Source organism: Carettochelys insculpta, chromosome 1, assembly GCF_033958435.1.
Source record: "Carettochelys insculpta isolate YL-2023 chromosome 1, ASM3395843v1, whole genome shotgun sequence".
Classification (NCBI taxonomy): domain Eukaryota; kingdom Metazoa; phylum Chordata; order Testudines; family Carettochelyidae; genus Carettochelys; species Carettochelys insculpta.
The window spans coordinates 377,180,951-377,200,190 of NC_134137.1; the positions used below are offsets into that span (position 1 = coordinate 377,180,951).

The window sequence follows — 19,240 nt, forward strand, 5'->3', positions numbered from 1 at the left end:
AAGTCGCGAGGAACAGCCGCACTCTTCTTGCAGGATCTGGCAAAAATAGGGCTGATATTGTCAAAACACACATTTCGAAGAGATGCTAGGCAGGCGTGGAGCAGTTGCCCAAGCACATTTCAGAAGGATGATACCAGCAAACCCCTTACCAAGAATGGTACAAGCACCCCACCGCTCCCCAAAAGATAACAGGAACAAATGGACCCTTCTGAAAGATAAGGTCAGGATGCCAGCATGCCGAATAGAAAGGTGATGGGTAGAGCCCTGTGCAGATACAAAATTGGCATGCACATCTGCAAAAATTACCCACTTGTATCTGCATCAACACAAATTTGCAGGGTACCTAGGGACCAACTTTGTATCTGCACCTGCATAAGAAGTAAGCAGAAGCAGCCACACTGGGTCAGACCGAAGGTACCCCGTCTTCCAACAGTGGCCAATACCAGGTGTCCCGGAGGAATGAACAGACCAGTGATCACGTGACCCCTTCTTTGCCAGCTTGAAGGAAATAATGAGGGAGGGATTGCCCTCGCCTGCATCCATAGGCGCAAAATGAGCCACGGATATGTGCAGCCGTGTATGTAAAGCAGGTATCCCACTGACTCAAGTGATGGGTAAGTCCGAGGGTATCGGCTCACCACATCAGAGGGGCAATATGTAGCTTGTTTACACTGACATATAAAACGGAGTCTCTGAGGCAGTGTCTTTGGTCATCCTAGGGGGCAGCAGAAAGTCCTGCCTCTGTCTGAGCTGCATCCATTGTCATGGACGCCACGTCTTAGTATATGTGTAGTGTCTGCCATGTGCTGTTCCTGCGCTTTGTCATCAATAAACCTGGCTGGGTGCCTGTGTGCCTCAACAGAGTCTTGTGGTCACTGGGCTAATTGCTTGAGGTCTGCTGTGTCAGCCACCTGCTCAGAGCTGGGACAGCCCACGGGGAGAACACACACGTGCAGCCAAAGCTCTGTCAACACTCTGTGTCATTTGATAAGCAGCATACAAAGAAATCCATTGCTAAACAAAATGCAGAGGTGTTGCTCAGCTACTGCCTCCCTTTTTACCTCTACCTGAACCAGATATGCAGCTTATGTCTGGGACAGATTGGTGTGAGAGAGGAATAAAGCTGAAGTATATTAGTACCACAAGGTTCGGTCATCGAGACCCGCTTATGACTGTCACACTGAGCCTCTCTTCCTGTCCATCTGATCACCCCTCAACTCTGAGCTCTTGAGCCAGCCCCTCTGGCCTCCCTCTGCACGGACGCTGAGATAAGGTCACAGACCTTTGCGGTGTGATAGAAACACCGAAATCAGTTCAGCTCTTGGAAGGCTCAAGCAGAAGGACTTGCCTCAGCACCAAAGGGACCTGAACCCGAGATCAATCTGAATTACTCTATACTGTATAAAGTCTTACACTGGGGCCATGTCTACACTTGGGAAAAATGTCAAATCAGAGAATACTAATAAGGCACAGCAATGAATATGCAGCACCTCTTTAGCACGCTGCCAGCAGTGGCACCTCGAAAGTGCCATGTTTCGCTTGTGCACAGTTCATCTACACGGGTGTCCTTTTCAAAAGGACCCTCATGTAGACAAGCCGCGCATGAACGAAATGCAGCACTTTCAAAGTGCTGCGGCTGGCAGCATGTTAACGAGGCACTGAAATGAATATTCAGTGCCTCATTAATATTCCTCTGATTTGGCCATCAGCATAGCCATTTTGACATTTTTCTCAAGTGTAGATATAGCCTAGGTAAGTTCATGTTTGCCGTCCTTCTCAGGGTAAAGAGAAATATGCACAGATTCCTTCCCCTTCCCTGGTAACAATTACATATCCTGTATTTATCAGTAAACAAAAGTGATTTTATTAAGTATAAAAGGCAGGGTTTAAGTGGTCATAAGAAGTAGTGGACAGAACAAAGTAGGTTACTAAGGAAAATAAAACAGAACACGCAAGCTAAGCTTAATGCAGTAAAAAACTGGTTACATGTAATAACTTACCTCAGAGTTACTCTGATAAGCTTCCTTCACACACTGGAAAGCCCCTCAGTCTCAGCTCAGTCCACCCTACTCCCACGTCCCAGTCAGCCTGAGATGTGTCCAGCAGTTATCTTGGGTGGTAAGCAGGGTTGTTCTGATTTTTGGCAGCAGACTGTGTGGTTTGGCTTCCCACCAATATGTTGGTTTTTCCATCTTGTGTGTCCAGTTAAACTTTTTCTCTCTTTCAGTGGAAATGTATAATGTCCAAGATGGGTACCAGCATCAGGTGACATGGCTGCATGTCTTGGTAGGATCAATCATAGCTCCTCCTCCCATTTTTTTTTTTGACAATGGACCATAAAGATTATGTAGTTCCATTAATGGCCCTCCCTTGGCATGACTGCAGGTTTATAGTGTACATTTCTAATTGCAAACACATGAATGATACATGCATACAAATGGGATAATTAGATACAGTAAATTACAAGTCTTCTAGTGATACTTTATATGAAACATTTTGAGTAAGCATATTCCTGTTACATCATATTCATAAATGTGTTTTCGGATAGCTTGTAGAATGTTCTGTGACAATAAGAATCTCAGGGTATTCGAGGAAAATACTGGCAATTGTGATGTACAAATATTTTCAAGTTGGTTGAAATGTCAAATCACTGAGGAAGAGTTAAGTGCACCAGTGGGTTGATGGGAAAACTAAGGTGCCTGCCAAAGAGGCATCTGTGTTCTTAGCTTATTGTTATTTTAGCATTGAGATGTAGCAGGGTTTGTAAACATTAATACACAAGAGGGGCGAGGATGATAACATCACAGATGTGTCTTTAATACTCTGTTGCGAATGTACTTCAAGGCCCATTACATCCCATTGGTCAAAAATATTCACCTTTGACCATTAATTCCAACTTATATCATGCGAACCTGTAGGTTGCAGCATTTGTGATTCTGGAGTTTACAGGAGTGACTACAAGGTTCACAAAGATCAGGAGTCTGTTCTGTCATGTGTTACTGATATAAGTCACTGCTCTGAAGCAAATACCAGCTAAGTAGAGGAGAGAGAATAATTGTCCTTTCTTTACCAACAGTGAATTAAGGCTCATGCTTAAATCCCGTTCAAGTTAAGCATATTTTTGCGTGTTTTCCTGGAATAGGTGGTAGAAACTGAACTGAGGCCGGGTTTGCACAAAAAAGTTAGGTCAGCTACGTTGGTCGGGATATGCAAATTCACATCCCAGTGCTGTCCAATTAAGCTGACGTCATCCCCACAGTAGAGGGTGCAAGGTGGAGGTGGGATACCTATGCTGACGGGAGGCAGTGCAGACAGTGTTGCTGGTGCATTCTGCGAGTAGACAAGGCCCTGAACTTCGTGGTCAGAGAAGAGCCAGGGATCTCTGTATAAGCCATGCTTGTAGCGAGGCAGTGAGACTCCTGATTCATGGCAACAGTGAAATGGAGCTACTGCCTCGCTGGGGAGTGACCGTGCAGAAGTGACCCCAAGCCCAGCCATGTGACCTGAGCTGGCAAGCCCTGGGCCAGCTGAAAGGGAACACAGCCCTGGCTGGGATGATTTAGTTGGGGTTGGTCCAGCTTTGAGCAGGGAGTTGAACTAGATGACCTTGTCCAAGCCTAATCTATGATTCCATGACTTCATGCGTTATAAACAGATTTTTTTTTCATTATACTTGGAGAGGGAAAAAGAGGATTTTTTTTGTGTGCCTTTCAGCAGTATTTGTTTCACTGCTTGGTTGTAGCTCCAAGAGCAAATGGTGTCTTGTCTGCAGAAGAAACGCATGACGAGTTTGTGTTAAGACCCAGGTCTTAAACTATCGAGAGAGATTTTTATCCAGTTAACAATCCCATCTTTCACATGAATTATATGGGAGAGCCAAGGAAGATCATGCAACTAGATAATGGTGAGAATATTTATGAAATCAAAGTTGAAATAATATCTGGTACTGAACTGGAGGGTCGCAGGATATACTGCGTAAAGAAGAGGCAGCGGTGAAGGAAAAAAGCCTGAAATGTGCTTTGTTTTGGCTCCTGAGGACACACTTGAAATCCTCACAAACATCTATACCTGTCTTTGTATTTCCACTCCAGTTCATCTGCTGACGTGGGTTTTACCCATGGAAGCTAATGTCCTAGTAAACCCATTGGTACAGGATGCCTCATTGTTTTGCCACCAGCTCAGCGATGCATCTAAACATTCCGATGCTTATTTTTTCACATCCCTTCCCAACATGCGATCACCCCGATGGTTCTCTGGTTCCCCAGCATCCCAGAATGGCATGCCCCTCCTTCCCAGCAGTCCACCACAACTCACGACCTTCTCTTGATGCAGTCCCTCCCTCCCGCACTGCAGGATCTTTAGCCACTCCTGGCACTGTCTTCCAAGGGTGGCCAGATCCACTACTGTGCCATCTCTTTAGTTCCCTCCTCTTCATTTCTCCTGTAGAGGACAGGTGAATGCTAGGAATATTCACAAGTATTCTTCCGTGCCCTGGCAGCTCTGCTAGGTTTAGCAGAGTTAGGTGACAGTGGTCGAAACTCCTGTCTCCATCACTACAGCTGCGTGGGGGGACATACAAATACCCATATATTTTCCCAGCTTACATGCACCCAATATCGCCCTGTTTTGCTAAAAGAAAATACAAGACTCAGGATATGACAAGACACACTGGTCTACCTTGAATCATCCCTGTTCTTATTTTGTGCGGTTGTGGGCTTTTCCTTAAGGCAGTGGTTCCCAACTTTTTCACTAGTGCAGACCTCCAATCGCCCCCCCCAAAATTGTTCGTGGACCCCCATCAAAGCCAATTTCAGCTGCTATGTACACTCCATTATATGAAAAAGGAAACCGTAATGGAGATTTTCGGACAGCCATTAAAAATTTTATTGGAAGCTATTCAATTTAAAAATAATAATCGATTGTAACTTTGCAATTTATTTAAAACTTTTTTCTGTAATCATTTTTATTTATCTTTTTTATTTTTCACAGACCCCTTGCAATACCCTCATGGACCCCCTGGGGTCCACAGACCCCAGTTGGGAACCACTGCCCTAAGCAACTCTTTAAATTGCACTGCTGAGGGCTTTGGCTGGATTCAAATCAGGGGTTAGGAATGAGATGGACAGTTGTTTCCTCTTCCCGTCAAACCAGTTGCTCCAGCCTAACTCCTCTTTCCTTTCCCATTCTTCCTTCTCTCTTTGGGCCTAATCCAAGGCCCAGCAATGTTTGTGGCATTGGACCAGCCCTTAGTCTCTTAAAAGGAAAGGAAAATTGTTAGAAAGTGGCCATCATTGCAGTGACACAGTACAGTGTGATTATGCTGAGTCCTTTGGAACTGATAAGGTACCACTGAATCTGTTACGAAATAGTTGTTGGAACTATTTTTCGAGTCTGTGCCTTTACATACGTGCCCCTTGGATTTGGGTGAGTATATTATACTCACCTTTAAGGAATGCCTCCCTGTGCCCAGGTTTCTGAGCTGTCTGCCCTATGAACTGTGAATTTACAGCATGGGAGGAACACAACCCCTGTGGAAGACCTCCTCGCCTGTCAGGCTCCACCAAGAAAGCTGAGCTTCTCTGGGATGACGGAACAGGTACACTGCTGAAGCCAGCTGCCCTCACTGTGCCGCTTTCCCCCCGTGATTGGGATGCATAGGTCCTCTGTCCTGGGGGCTCCAATTTTCAGATGTGTTAAACACCCGCAACTCTATCTGAAGTTCTGGGAGGCTCTGAGAAGGCTTTTCATATCTTATGGAGAGTTGCTGGATAGGGAGGAAGACAATAAGAGCAGTGTGAAAACAAGGGCCATGCCTGCCTCCTCTGGGGAGCTCAATATCAAGAACTCATAGGCGTGAGAAATAACAAACTCACTCTTGGGAGTCAGAAGCTGCATTGTCTCAACAACAATGATGTTAAGTGGACAAACAGCACAATGGGGTGGATTAATGGGTGATTTAGGAAAGATAAGAACCAGCCAGACTGCTCCCATTTCAGCAAGGCTAATTTATGCCAAATGGCGTGTCCCCAAGAAATTGCCAGATAACTTCTGGTGGAGGGCAGCTTGAAATTCCAACCTAGCAGCTGAGCCAGGAGGGGCTGTGGGCTTTATGAATTTAGTCAGACTTCAGGTCTCCAAAAGCCAGGCTCCCTTTCCAGCCCAGGGTGGCTCAGAGTCTAGAATTAATCTGGCCCAGTGATTTCTGAAGTAGGTTTCTTTCTAGATTTTTCTGTAACTTTTGGTTGTTAGCCCTAAGCCAATCCCTAAGGGAGAGATGCTCAGAATTTGTCCAGTCTCTACCCTTTGACCTATCCTGTTTGGGTGATCCTTCCGAGAGCTGTAGCTCCCACTAGACCAATGAGAAGTCCTGAGGCACCGTATGATTTATTGAAGCATAAGCTATTATGGACAAAGACCCACTTCATTAGGTACATCTGACAACATGGGTCTTTGCCAATGGAAGCTTATGCTTCAATAAGTCTGACGGTTTTTGTTTTTGCGGATACAGACTAACATGGCTCCCCCTCTGATATGTAGTTTCCACTGGTATAGCTCTCATTGAAACACACAAACCACCTCACCATGACAAGGAATGACCTATGCTGCACCTGGAGTACAAGGGTTTGAACTAATGCTTTTTGAAAAGGAAGGATGTCTTTATTATTAAAGCACAAACCCAGAAACCCAACTTCTGCCACAGGCTTCCTTAAGTCACTTGACTTCTCTCTGCCTCATTTTTGCCATCTGTAATAGGGGGACAAAAATGTTTACCTACATCATAGCACTGATGTGTAACAATTTATCTGTCTTTGTTAAGAAAGATCATTAGGTTGAAGGAGCCATAAAAGGACAAAGTAGGATTATTCATGGGATATTGTCTTTTCTCCTCAGATATGAAGGAGACCCAGGAGGAAAGGCTGAAAGAATTGAGCTTGTTTAGTTTGGAAAAAAGAAGATTGAGGGGGGACATGAGAGTGGTTTTCAGCTATCTAAAAGTGTGTCATAAGGAGGAGGGAGCAAACTTGTTCTTCTTGGCCTCCGAGGATAGGACAAGAAGCAATGGGCTTAAACTGCAGCAAGGGAGGTTTGGGTTAGACATTAGGAAAAAGTTCCTAACTGTCAGGGAGGTCAAACAGTGGAATAAATTGCCTAGGGAGGTTGTGGAATCTCCATCCCTGGAGATATTTAAGAATAGGTTAGATAAATGTCTATCAGGGATGGTCTAGACAGTACTTGGCCCTGCCCTGAGGCAGGGGGCTGGACTCGATGACCTCTCAAGGTCCCTTCCAGTGCTAGCATTCCATGATTCTGTGATAATACTTTGCAAATTGATTTCCAAGCTGCACATACTGGAGAAATGGGGTTTAGGGAGGAGACAGAGAAGGATCTGGCAACGATCGAGACAGGATGAGAATAACTGCATGGCTGAGGATTTCAGCAGCTGGAAGGAATGCCAATGGCATCATTCCAAACCTCTTACTATGGTTCAAAGCAGTCAGTCCCTAATGAGGAATGCAGACCGATATCTGTAAGAAAGAGTCATTGTGGGATACTACCTGCAGCCCATGTGGAGCTGGCAGGAGAACAGTTCCCAGAAAACATTACCAGGATTAGCAGCTGCAACAGTGCAGAATCCCAACCGGAAGGAACAGAGATGCCAAGGACTTAATGGCCATTGGGTCTTTCTCCACACCAGCTGGTCCCTCCCAAAGCCACTACCAATGCTATCCCTACCCTGTGAATTAACAGAATAAGTGAATGACATGACGTGAAGAACAATGAATAGATTTAAGCATGAATTAAAAAAACACCAGTCATTTTAATGAATTATCCCAGGGCAGGAACAATCTACTTACAAGGGAAGATTAAGAGAATTAGGTTTGTTTACTTTGGAAAGGAGAAGAATGAAAACAGGATATGAGAACAGCTTTTACCTTACCTAAAAGGGTGCTACAAGGTAGAGAGAGAAAAACTGGTTCTCCTTAACCTCTGATGACAGGACAAGAAGCAGTGGGCTTCATTTGCAGCAAGGGCGGTTTAGTTGGACATTGGGAAAAGTTCCTGACAGGCAGTGTGGTTCATCACAGGAATAACTTGCCTAGGGAGGTTGTGGAATCTGCATCACTGTATATATTTAAGAGCAGGTTAGATAGACATCAGTCAGGGATAATCTAAATCGGGTCAGCAACCTTTCAGAGGCGGAGTGCTGAATTTTGACCTTTGACCGCTATGTACAGTCCGAGTGCTGGTGATACTTTTTAAAATCACTAATAGTCCGACTCAAAACAGCTTCATTCATAAATAAATGAAGAAACAGAGCTTTACCAATTAAGCGGTGGTTGGTAGCATTAGCTGGTGTTTTGTTAATCCACAGGTGGCCCGGCTTTGAGCAAGCTTCCAATTGCACTGGAGAGGAGGGACAAGTCCGAGCTCCTGCCTTGCATGCTGGTGAAAATTGAATCACGTGCCACTCTTGGCCCCTGTGCGGGAGGTTGCTGACCCCTGATCTAAATTGTACTTGGTCTTGGGTGTGCAGGCGACTGGACTTGATGACCTCTTGAGGTTCTTTCAAGTGCTGCTATTCTGTGACTCACTTGTTGTGCATCAGAAGTACGATCCATCCAATACTGCTGGTTGTTGTAGCTCCTGAGGGAGTCCACTGGAGCCAGTTAGCAAGCACATCTGGAGCCTTAGCTACTTAAAATACTTTTCAAGACGTGGATTCACATGAGGACATAAAAATGCCCATACTGAGTCCAGCCAGAGGTCCATCCGCCCTGTACCCTCCCTTCTGACAGTGGCCAGTGCCAGATGCCCCAGAGGGATTGAACAGAACAGGGGATCATCAGGTGATCCGTTTTGGTCACCTATTCCCAGCTTCAGACAAACAGAGGTGAGGGACACTGCCCCTGCCCATCCTGAATAGTAGCCACGGAGGGACCTATCTTCTGTGAATTTATCTAATTCTTTTTGGAGTGCTGTTATAATTGAAGTTCCATAGGTTGACCATGCCTTGTATAAAAAAAAACAACTTCCTTTTGTTTGTTTTAAACCTGCTGTTTATTAATGTCATTGGGTGACCCCTAGCTCTTGTGTTATGTGGCAGACCCCTCCCTGGAAGCTTCAGGAACCTTCTAGAAGGACGGTATACTGGATGGTGGGCCAATGGTTTTTTGTCCCGTGACTAGTCCCAAGCCCTCATTGGTCAGCTGCGCACGGCCCTTCCCTATAAAAGGCTCCCCATCTGGTAGCAAGGGGGGAAGGTTTTGGAAGGTGCACCAGAGGAGCTGAGCGAGAGCAGAGCTAGAGCAGAGCAGAGTGAGCGAGCGAGCGAGCGAGCGAGAAGGTACCACGGGGAAGCAGTGGATGAAGTGGCCCAGGGTGAGGTTGCTACTTTGGGGCAGGGGTGAAGGCCCTGCCAGTTGCCTCTTGTCCTCATAGGGACCCTGGGCTGGAGTCCAGGGTGGAGGGTGGGTCTGGACTCCTCCCACCCTTCCCCAGAGGGATTACTCCACTGGAGCAGGCGCAGGCCTGCAAGGGGACTGGCTTTATTCTCCCCATTCTGGACTTGCCTGTGATGAGGATGGCTCGCTAAGCGGAGACGCCTGCCTTTGGAAAGGCCTGGGCAGATAAGGGGCCTCCGTGAGTCTCTGAGGCAACAGAGAACCGCCAGGAAGCACAGGGACCTGCAGGGGCTGCCAGGGGACTTTGTCACAGTTATGAGACGTAAATAACGTTGCCTTATTTACTCTCTCCACACCAGTTATGATTTTATTCATTTTCTTATGCATCACATGTGCTGTTTTCAGCACAGTCTATGCAATGAGGTCTTCTCCTTGCTTTAAAGTGTCTGAGTGGCACTAGAAAAAGCCTGGCTTATACAGTCGACTCTACCTAGACACTTATTTCACGCGGAAACTTGAGGGTATTAATTCTGTCGCTGCCTAAGGATTTTCCGTGTCTAGCTGATGTTCAAATTACTCCATGCTGTCACCTGTTCTTCAGCGAAAGGCACTGCTAACATCACCAGCACATCCAGCTTCCAACACACGACCACTTTCACCACTGAGGTCAACAATGTGACTTCAATAAGAGAGCAGTCAGTGAAAGTGCTTGTCATTTGCAGGCTGTTCAATGACATATGTAGAATGGATTTGATGGACCCTAGTGAACAAGGCCTCATATAAGGAAAACCATCACCATAATTGTCAGCAATTTGTTCCTGTGCTGGCAATCTCAGATGACAGACGAAGGATGAGTGGGTCATGGTGACCCTTGTAACTTATTCATCATGAATCCTTTGGGCTATTGAAATATTTTTTGCTGTTTTCCCTATGATGTCAGGTCAGGAGATGTGTAGGGAGCACACTGGAAGCAACAATATCTGGAATTAGCACTTGATAATGAGTCATGTTTCTTCTGTACGCAAGCATCTTGAAGTATATTTTCTGTTTCTTATTATGATATTGGCAACTGGACTTTTTGGAGAACTTAACAAAACAAAGTGGAATGATACATTTGACTCACGCTGCATAAACTTATTTTGTCTCCATGACTCATGCTGAAAACCACTGTGAGTATTTACAATCTATTACAATTCTTCCTTGCCTTCCTTTCAAGTTTTGCAGTGCCTGAGGATGGCTGTGTAAAAAAGTGTTTTCTCTGATTTGTATCTGAGCTTTGCATTTGACAGGCTCAGATTCTGGTGGAGGGTTAGGGTAAATGCTAAGCCCGTGGTGGCCCACCATTTCTGAAGCAGAAGCCACTATAGAAACTAGCCACATTATACTGAAAATATATCTACTGTTCAAGCCAACTAGCCACACTCAACTGGCCAAATACCCGCATGTGGCTAGTGTGTTGGATCCACAGCTCTAAGTACAGGTTGAATCTCCCTCATCCGGCACCCTTGGGACCTGACCAGTGCTGGACGATAGAATTTGCCGGTCAATAGTGTCCAGCAGTATTACCAACACTTCCTCTGCTTACTGGGCCCTTAGTAGACATTTAGGGGCTAAATTACAGCTAACTATCAGCACAGAACACTGAGAGCCAAGACTGGTGGCTGGAAACAAACTGTATAGGACCAGAGGAAACTTGGCCATACCCATGATAAGTGATCAGCTGGCTAACTAAAATCGTGCTGGATTATGGATGTTGCTGGATGAGAGAGTTCCAGATTAGAGAGGTTCAACCTGTAGTCACTTTTGTAGCATGCAATGAAGAGACTGAAGAAAACAGCAACCCATATCTTGTAAGCTTTCAGCAATCCCGTGTCTTGGCAAGGAAAATCAATAGTAGTGGCTTGCACTGGGAAATACTGGATCATGTATTTCTTGAAGTGAACTCCTAAAAGGAATATAATCAGGAGCAACTCTTCATAGTGTAAATAGGCCTGAGAGGGCCATCTATTAAAGTTGCCAAACAAGTCCCATTAGTAAGACTCTGTTTTCAGCTATGTATAACTTTGCTTGCTTTCAACCAGTCAAACTGAATGGAAAATTTCAGCCAAAGTGCCTCCAACGTTTCCAAGCACAAAGCTAGAGAGAAAAGTATCCATGTGAAAAAAACAAAAAACTCTGGTAACCTAATTTTTGAAATGCTCTGGCAACCCAGTGCTTTGCAATAAGGACTTGAAACGTGGTAGGGGGTGGCCTTTGAGTCATAGATATGCTTATTGTCATTACCATGCAAATCTTCCCAAAATTTATGAGCGAGGGAGGAGGTGGAAGGCAGCAAGAGATAGGAAGAGGGGAGTGTTGTGAGCAAGACAGAAGTCATTCTTCTACTCTACTCAGCGCTGACTAGGCCTCAATAGGAGTATTGTGTCCAGTTGTGGGCACCACATTTCAAGGAGGATGTGGAGAAATTGGAGAAGGTCCAGACAAGAGCAACAAGAAGGATTAAAGGTCTAGAGAATGTGAGCTATGAGGGAAGACTGAAAGAACTGGGCTTGTTTAGTTTAGAAAAGAGAAGACTGAGAGGGGACATGATAACGGTTTTCAAATGCCTAAAAGAGGATTAAAAGAAGGAGGGAGAAAATTTGTTCTTCTTGGCTTCTGAGTATAGGACAAGGAGCAATGGGCTTAAACTGCAGCAATGGAGGTTAAGGTTGAACATGAGGAAAAACTTCTTAACTGTCAGGGTGGTTAAACACTGAAATAAATTGCCTAGTGAGGTTGTGGAGATATTTAAGAGCAGGTTAAACAGACACCTACCAGGGATGGTCTAGACAGTACTTGGCTCTGCCACAAGAGCCAGGGACTGGACTCAGTGACCTCTCAAGGTCCCTTCCAGTTCTGGTGTTCTATGATTCTCTGATTTTAACTATGTAAATCCTAGCTTAATTAAGGCGTGGCTCCCTGCAGATGAGGGAAGGCTGCTACAGGTTAATTGAAGCACCTGGGGCCAATTAAGGCCCTGTCTGGACCCTTATACGCCCCTCCCCCAAATTCAGACAGACAGTGTGGCGTGGAGAAGAAGTGAGGACTGGAATTTGGGGGCATGCTGCTGAAAGACCTGGTGGCAGACTTTGTCCCCCACTCCCCGCATCTAGGAGTGAGGGTAACCCTAGGTGCAGGGGGGAAAGAGGGTAGGAAACCCATGAGGTCTGAGCCGGGCTCAGGCTTAGATCCAGATCTCTTCCCCACTCTCCTACCTCCTCTGCTGGGGAATGAGCAGAGTGCACAATGCCCCAGAATAGGGGCCACGCTCAGCATCCTGACCCACCGTAGTAATGCTATGCCGGCCGTTTGCCACATAAGGATAACTTGTAGATCAACACTCCACCTGCCAAGGTCTCCAAAGAGTTTGTCCTTCCAGCTCCTTGCAGGGTCTGGCTGCATATAGGTCATAGCCATTAAATAACCAAGCACACCGCACCTCCTTTGCAGCTGTCACCCCGATCAGACTGCTTGTGTGTTATTTTCGGAATGACCCAGCATGGTCCAGCCCAAGGTCAAAGGGTCAAAGTAATTTTTCACCTGAAACACTGCCCCCAGGAGTTTCAGCCCCGTCATCAGCACTGAGAACACTGAGCATGTCTCTTCTGTGCTCCCATGTCCCTGCCACTGGCACAGAGGAAATGGAGAGGAGGAAGCCACCTGACTGAAGAGCAGACAAAAGCTGGACTAGGGGTCTGGGTAACGGAAACAGCAGTTCTTTTAAAAGACACAAAAGTAACTTTTAAAAATCTAGGATAAAATGACCTCCAGAGTTCTGGTGATCCAGGGGGAGGATTTTTTCAATGTGTTTTATGTTTGAAATGGATTTATTCAACAAAATATTATCTGTAGAAAGGGATTTTGCCTCCTTTTTTCTAGTCACTATGTACTTCAAGATTTTAGAAATAATAGATCTCATCCTGTTCCCACCTTGTTTTTATTCACGGATCGAAAGGGGAAATTAAGCGGTCCTAATTTTTCAACTTGCAATATACTAGCAATGGGCTAGACCAGCTGTGGTGTTGGGGAAATGTTAATCTGATTTAAATTCTTCATTATCAACAACAACCATGGGCTCAGCACCCATTAGTGTCCGATGCCTCCCTCACTATTTCCTTCCATCTTTCCCTGTCCAGTGCGGAGTGGCCTAGTTTCTGTAGACTAGCTCCCCACCAATCTACTACATCATCCATCCATTCTCTGTGGGTTCTGCCTCTCCTATTCGAGCCGTCCATTATGCTGAATACCAGGATCTTGACTTTTCACTTGTCATTCATTCCACAGATATGCTCAAATAGCTGTAGCTTCTCTTACATCACCTTTTTCAGTAGGCTCTCTTTCAGTGGTATCTTTTATAATTCCCCATTGGTGACCTTCTACATCCATCCTGTTCTCAGGATCTTTCTATAACAACTCCTCTGGAACACCAATATTCTTCTCTTTGAATCTTTCATTATCACCCCTGGCTCACCTCTGTACAACATGCTGCTGAATGCACATGTTTAAATTAACACAAATTAATTGTTAAAAGTCAAATTTAAATAATTATTAATTTTAACAATTAATTAAAATTAATCATTAAAAACCAATCCATTAAAATGGTTTTTAATGTTCCAGCTTTTGACAGTGCAGAACAGTCTTTTGCAGGTATAGAAAGTATATTTCATAAAGTCATAGAATTATAGAATGCTAGGGCTGGAAGAGACCTCAGGAGTTCATTGAGTCCAGCTTCCTGCCCAAAGCAGGATCAACCCTAACTAACTTTTTGGCTTTGGCCCAGAGCATCTTGGAACTGTAACATTTCAATATCTTGCTGTCATAATGTGGTATTTAGAGAGGTTAAACTTGCTTCTTGTATTTTGACTTTTTCAAGTTGTAGTTTTTTTAAAAAACAGTCTCATTAAAATTGTCTCATTTTCCTTTCTTTTCGTATCAGCTGTATTTCTCTGTACAAATAGAAACTTTATCCCTGTCATCTTGTTTCACACAGGGCTTTACAATCCAGCCTGTGTGTGTGAAGTCACAACGTGTATCTTGCCTAGAGCACAATTTGATTCAGCGTTTATGACGTCTATGGTAGGGTCAGGAACAGAACCTAGGAATCCCAGTTCCAAGAGCAGTGATTTAGTCTCTATCACTTGAAGGCATAGAATCATAGAACACTAGAACAGGAAGGGACATCAAGAGGTCATCAAGTCGAATCCCCTGCCCGCACAGCAGGACCAAACACCATCTAGATCATAATATCTTGACAGTCACTTGATAACGAGTAGGGCCTCTTCCTCTCACCCTCCTGTTTGTGAGTCCGTTGATGGCTGACCAGTCCAATTCTGCAGCCGGAGGTCTTATCACAGAAGGGGCAGGTGTTGGTAGCTGTTGGTGGGGCACAGGGCAGTTTTTGCTGCTCTTCTTCTCTGCCTCTCTTCATCTGCACTGTGATGAGACTTCTAAAACTGCCCCCTCCCCAACACACAGATAATCCTTCTCCACTGGGCAGAATTCTTCCAAGTGTCGACACCAATGCTGCACTTTTTCATGTGTGCCTTCAGCATGTCCTTATATCACTTCCACTGGCCCCCAGTGCTCCTCCGTCCTTTCTCCAAGTTCGAAGACAGAACTTGTTTTGGGAGGTGCTGATCAGACATCCGAACCACATGACCAGTCCAATGAAGTTGTTGATGAATGATAACAGCTTCAATACTTGTCATGTTTGACTCTTCCAGGACACAAGTGCTCATATGCCTATCCACCCCAAGAGATAGGCTAGTTGATGCTAGTTTTCCGCATCAATGTGGACTTTAGCAGAAAGATGACTTCCAAGGTATGGGAAATGCTCCACATTTTCCAGCTGCTCTCCACTGACTTCAATAAAAGGTGCATGAGATTCTCCCATTGGCAAGGTTTGTTGGAGCTATACAGGGCCATCCTTTGCATATAGTAGGAGGAAGTGAAACTAATGCTGGTAGAAGGTAGAAGATTGATTGTCCTTCTGAGCAAAGTCTGGGTTAATTCATACAGCGTAGGTAGAACAGTACAAGATTTCTACATATTACCCTGCCAGCATGCGTTAGAACAGCTCTCCTATGAGCTCAGTCGAAAAAGAGGTTAGTTCAGACACCATGGAACGCACAATCCTTGCCTATTCTACAAGGTGGATAAAAATGATCTAACAATAAGAGATTTTTAAAAGTACTTAAATATAACATTTTCATTTTAAATGTGATGTTATGACAACCTATCTTAAAGACTAATGTTATGATCCATTATTCATTTTAGTTCAAATATTTAAGCATTACATTTTTGCTGCTGAACTTTGAAAGAAAGTCAAGCTAGTGAACTGGGGGGAAGTCATGAGCTAAGAAACCAGAGTTTGTTGTAGTCTTAGATCAGCAATTATTTCTATTACTGCAGCACATAGGAGTTCCAGTCTCAGACCAGGACCTCATCGTACTAGGCGCTGCACAAAAAAACGGTCCCTGTCCCCACACGACTCACAGTCAAAGTAAAGCCTCTTCTGCAAATATAGAAAAAATGGTTTCTTCATTTCAGTATAAACTAGTTCCGTTCTATGATTAGTTTGTTCGAGGCTGAGGAATTCATCAGGAGGTGGAAAAAGCAGGACTTTTTTGCCCTCCTGTTTCAGTCTGTGAATATGAACAAGATGTGAGAGGATGAGATCTACCAATTCTCGGATTTGAAGAACAGGGTGACCAGACACAATCAGTTCAATTCACTAACTACACATAAGGCTTCCCATATTTAATAAATGACTTTTTCATTTAAAGGTCTTTTGATAAGAAAAATGTTTATGTAGAAAGCATATGTAAGGTAGATTTATTCAATTTAAAGTGCTAGTTTGTGCATTTTAAGGGAATTTAAATTTTCTTCCAAGACATTACTTTACAGTTAAACATTAATGTATCTGCTTTTCTGGGCATGAGCAACAAGGGGTCCTGTGGCACCCAATTGACTAACAGAAATGGATGAGCTTAAGCTTTCATGGGCAGAGACCCACTTCGTCGGATGCAGGTAGTGGAAATTTGCAGAGACAGGTATAAACAGGCAGGCCAGAGCAAGGCTGGAGATAGCGAGGTTAACTCAGTCAGGGAGGGTGAGGCCCATTACCAGCAGTTGATCTGGAGGTGTGAACACCAAGAGAAGAGAAACTGCTTTTGTATTTAGCCAGCCATTCACAGTCTTTGTTTAATCTGAGCTGAGGGTGTCAAATTTGCAGATGAAATGCAGCTCAGCAGTTTCTCTTTGGGGTCAGGTTTTAAAATTTTTTTGCAGAATTTATGGGGCCCTATGCAAACTTCCCTCAGGATGGCCCTACATTTGCTGATAATAGTTTCAGACAGAAACACTGTAAATGGATGATAAAACAGGATGGCTAAAGTTCTTACAGATTATTGCACTTCCACAAAGGGAGGGCTGGGAAATTTGGTGTTCTGGTAACTACAGTTTGGATCATTACATTCTGCCATGCTTTATACCTCCCCAGCTCTCCCCTTGCTGCCAGATGGAGGAGTCACCCGGCTCAGCGCAGACACAAGCTGTTATCTCATGTCCTGTGTCTGCAGATGATTCACTTTTGTTACTGGGCTGCATAGCAATTAAAAAACAATTCACGCCCATCCTTCTTCTGGGCAGAGGATTAAGAGCGGAGCTACTGAGCCAAGTTAAATTAAAAAAAAACTCCTCACTAAACTATCTGTTTTCAAATGAGGCTACACATTGCAGTGAAGAGCTCCCAACACCCTTCCGTGCCGAACAGCAAGGAGACCAGATTACCTTTGCAGCCCTTTCTAACCCAATGGTCCTATGAGAAAGGCTATGTTCTTCTATGAGTGTCCCTGTGGGTGCTCCACAATAGGTGTCGGGCTCGTCCCGGCGCCGCAGATCGGAAACTTTCCAGCAGTTTCTCCCGGACCGCGCATGCGCTGGTGCGCGCTGCTCCCTTGCACACCCCCGGCCACGTGCGTGATCCAGTCCCCGCCAGTTCCTTCTCAACCGCCATCGGCTGCAGACGGAATCCACTCAGGCTGTGGCCAGAGTCAGCGTAGTTAGAGTTTTTAGTTTAAACTGTTGGTTTCTTTTCTTGCAAAAAAAAAAAAAGGGAGAAAAAGGAAAAAGGACAATATATATATATATATATATATATATAGAAAGTTTTAGTAAAAAGAGAGAGAGGAGTGGAGACAACGCGGGGACGTGAAGGCCAGTAGGCCTCCTGCCGCGGCAGGCTGGGGTCCATGAAAGGGGAACAGTGCTAAGTACCCTATTAACAGCTCAAAAGACTCACCACGATGTCCTCTTCAGGATTCAAAAAGTGTGAGTCCTGCCGCGAAGCTATGCCGGCCTCCAATGGGCATAGTCAATGTATTAGGTGCCTGGGGGAATCACACGTTACCCAGAAGTGTTCCCATTGTGCAAAGCTCACAGCCAGAGCCAGAAAGGACAGAGAAATGCAGCTGAAAATGCTGTTGTTTGATAAGGTCCTCCAGCCCAACGTGCCAGAGAGGCCTCAATCGGAGGGACCCACAGGGCTCCATAAAAGAAAGGTGTCTTCCCTCACCCCACCTCACCTCAGTGCAGAAACGGGGGAAGCTTTCTCCAGCCCAATCCCTGCTGGCGGTCACAGCGAGCGGGACGGGTGTAGCACACAGCCCCCAGCCGCAGTCCCAAACAAGTAGCAGCGCGGCAGCGCACGTGGCAGAGGCTGAGCCTCCGATTACTAAACAGCCGGCATGCACAGCCCTCAGAGTGGTGGCCAGGCAAGCGTCGGAACCGGCGGCACCGCCACAAGCGGCACAGATTCCCGCGGCGCCAACGGTGCAGGGCCAACAGGCATGCAGCCTGCAGGCACCGGAGGAGGCCATCCGTGCAGCACTGCAGCTGAGCGTGCCGAGCGTGGCGCTGACAGCGGGGCCGAGATCCCCCGCATGGGAGGGGGCAGTGCCAGCCCCGCAGGGGAGGGGAAAGGCAGCAGCAAAAACCCGGCACTGCAGCCCTTCTCCGGACAGGGCTGCAGTGCTGCTTTCAACAAGCCCTCTCCTTATGCTGCGCACACCACCCAGAAGACATGGGTCTCTTCCAGCCTACCCAGAGCCTCCTTCTCTGTTCCTCCAACCAGCGTCACCATGGCTTGGGCCACCTTCGCCTTTTCTGGGATTGGATCCCTTGGAGTACTATCACAAACCAGTTTCACCACTGTCTGAATCATCGAGAACATCTCGCTCTCCCAGACATCGGGGGTACGCACCTCGAGAGTGGTCCAGGTCTCCATCCCAGGACCCGTGCCTGTGCTGCCATGGTCGCCCTTACCATGCTGGGCACAGACACCCCAGGCATACACCTAGGGGCAGGTCCCCCTCGACCGTCCAATACCCCCGCAGGCACTCCTGGACGGGGACGGAAACACAGCTGTCTCAGGGGGAGTTGATTTTGGAACCCCGAGATTTTCCTTCGCAAGCCTCTAGCGAGCGGGTGTACCACCGACCACAGGACACTGAGAGTTCGAGGGAGGCTTACCCTAGTCAGCATGGTTTCTGCAGAGGGAAGTCGTGTCTAACTAATCTATTAGAATTCTTTGAAGGGGTTAATAAACATGCGGACAAGGGGCACCCAGTGGACATAATATACCTAGATTTCCAGAAAGCCTTTGACATGGTCCCACACCAAAGGCTTTTATGTAAATTAGGTGGTCATGGGATAGGAGGAAAGGTCCTTTCATGGATCGGGAATTGGTTAAAAGACAGAAAACAAAGGGTGGGAATAAATGGTAAATTTTCACAATG

At 45.8% G+C, this 19,240-nt stretch overlaps 1 protein-coding gene across 3 annotated transcripts in view; it reads left to right on the forward strand.

Moving 5' to 3' along the window:
• Positions 1-19,240, forward strand: part of IL15RA (interleukin 15 receptor subunit alpha) — a 75,452-nt gene that overhangs the window by 10,133 nt on the left and 46,079 nt on the right. The window contains exon 1 of one of the 3 annotated variants that reach the window (XM_074976069.1): positions 10,049-10,573. The exons of the other annotated variants lie outside the window; for them this stretch is intronic. The gene's annotated coding sequence lies outside the window, so the exon portion shown is untranslated. Of the gene's footprint in view, positions 1-10,048; positions 10,574-19,240 lie in introns of those variants that run through there. 3 annotated transcript variants of the gene reach the window in all.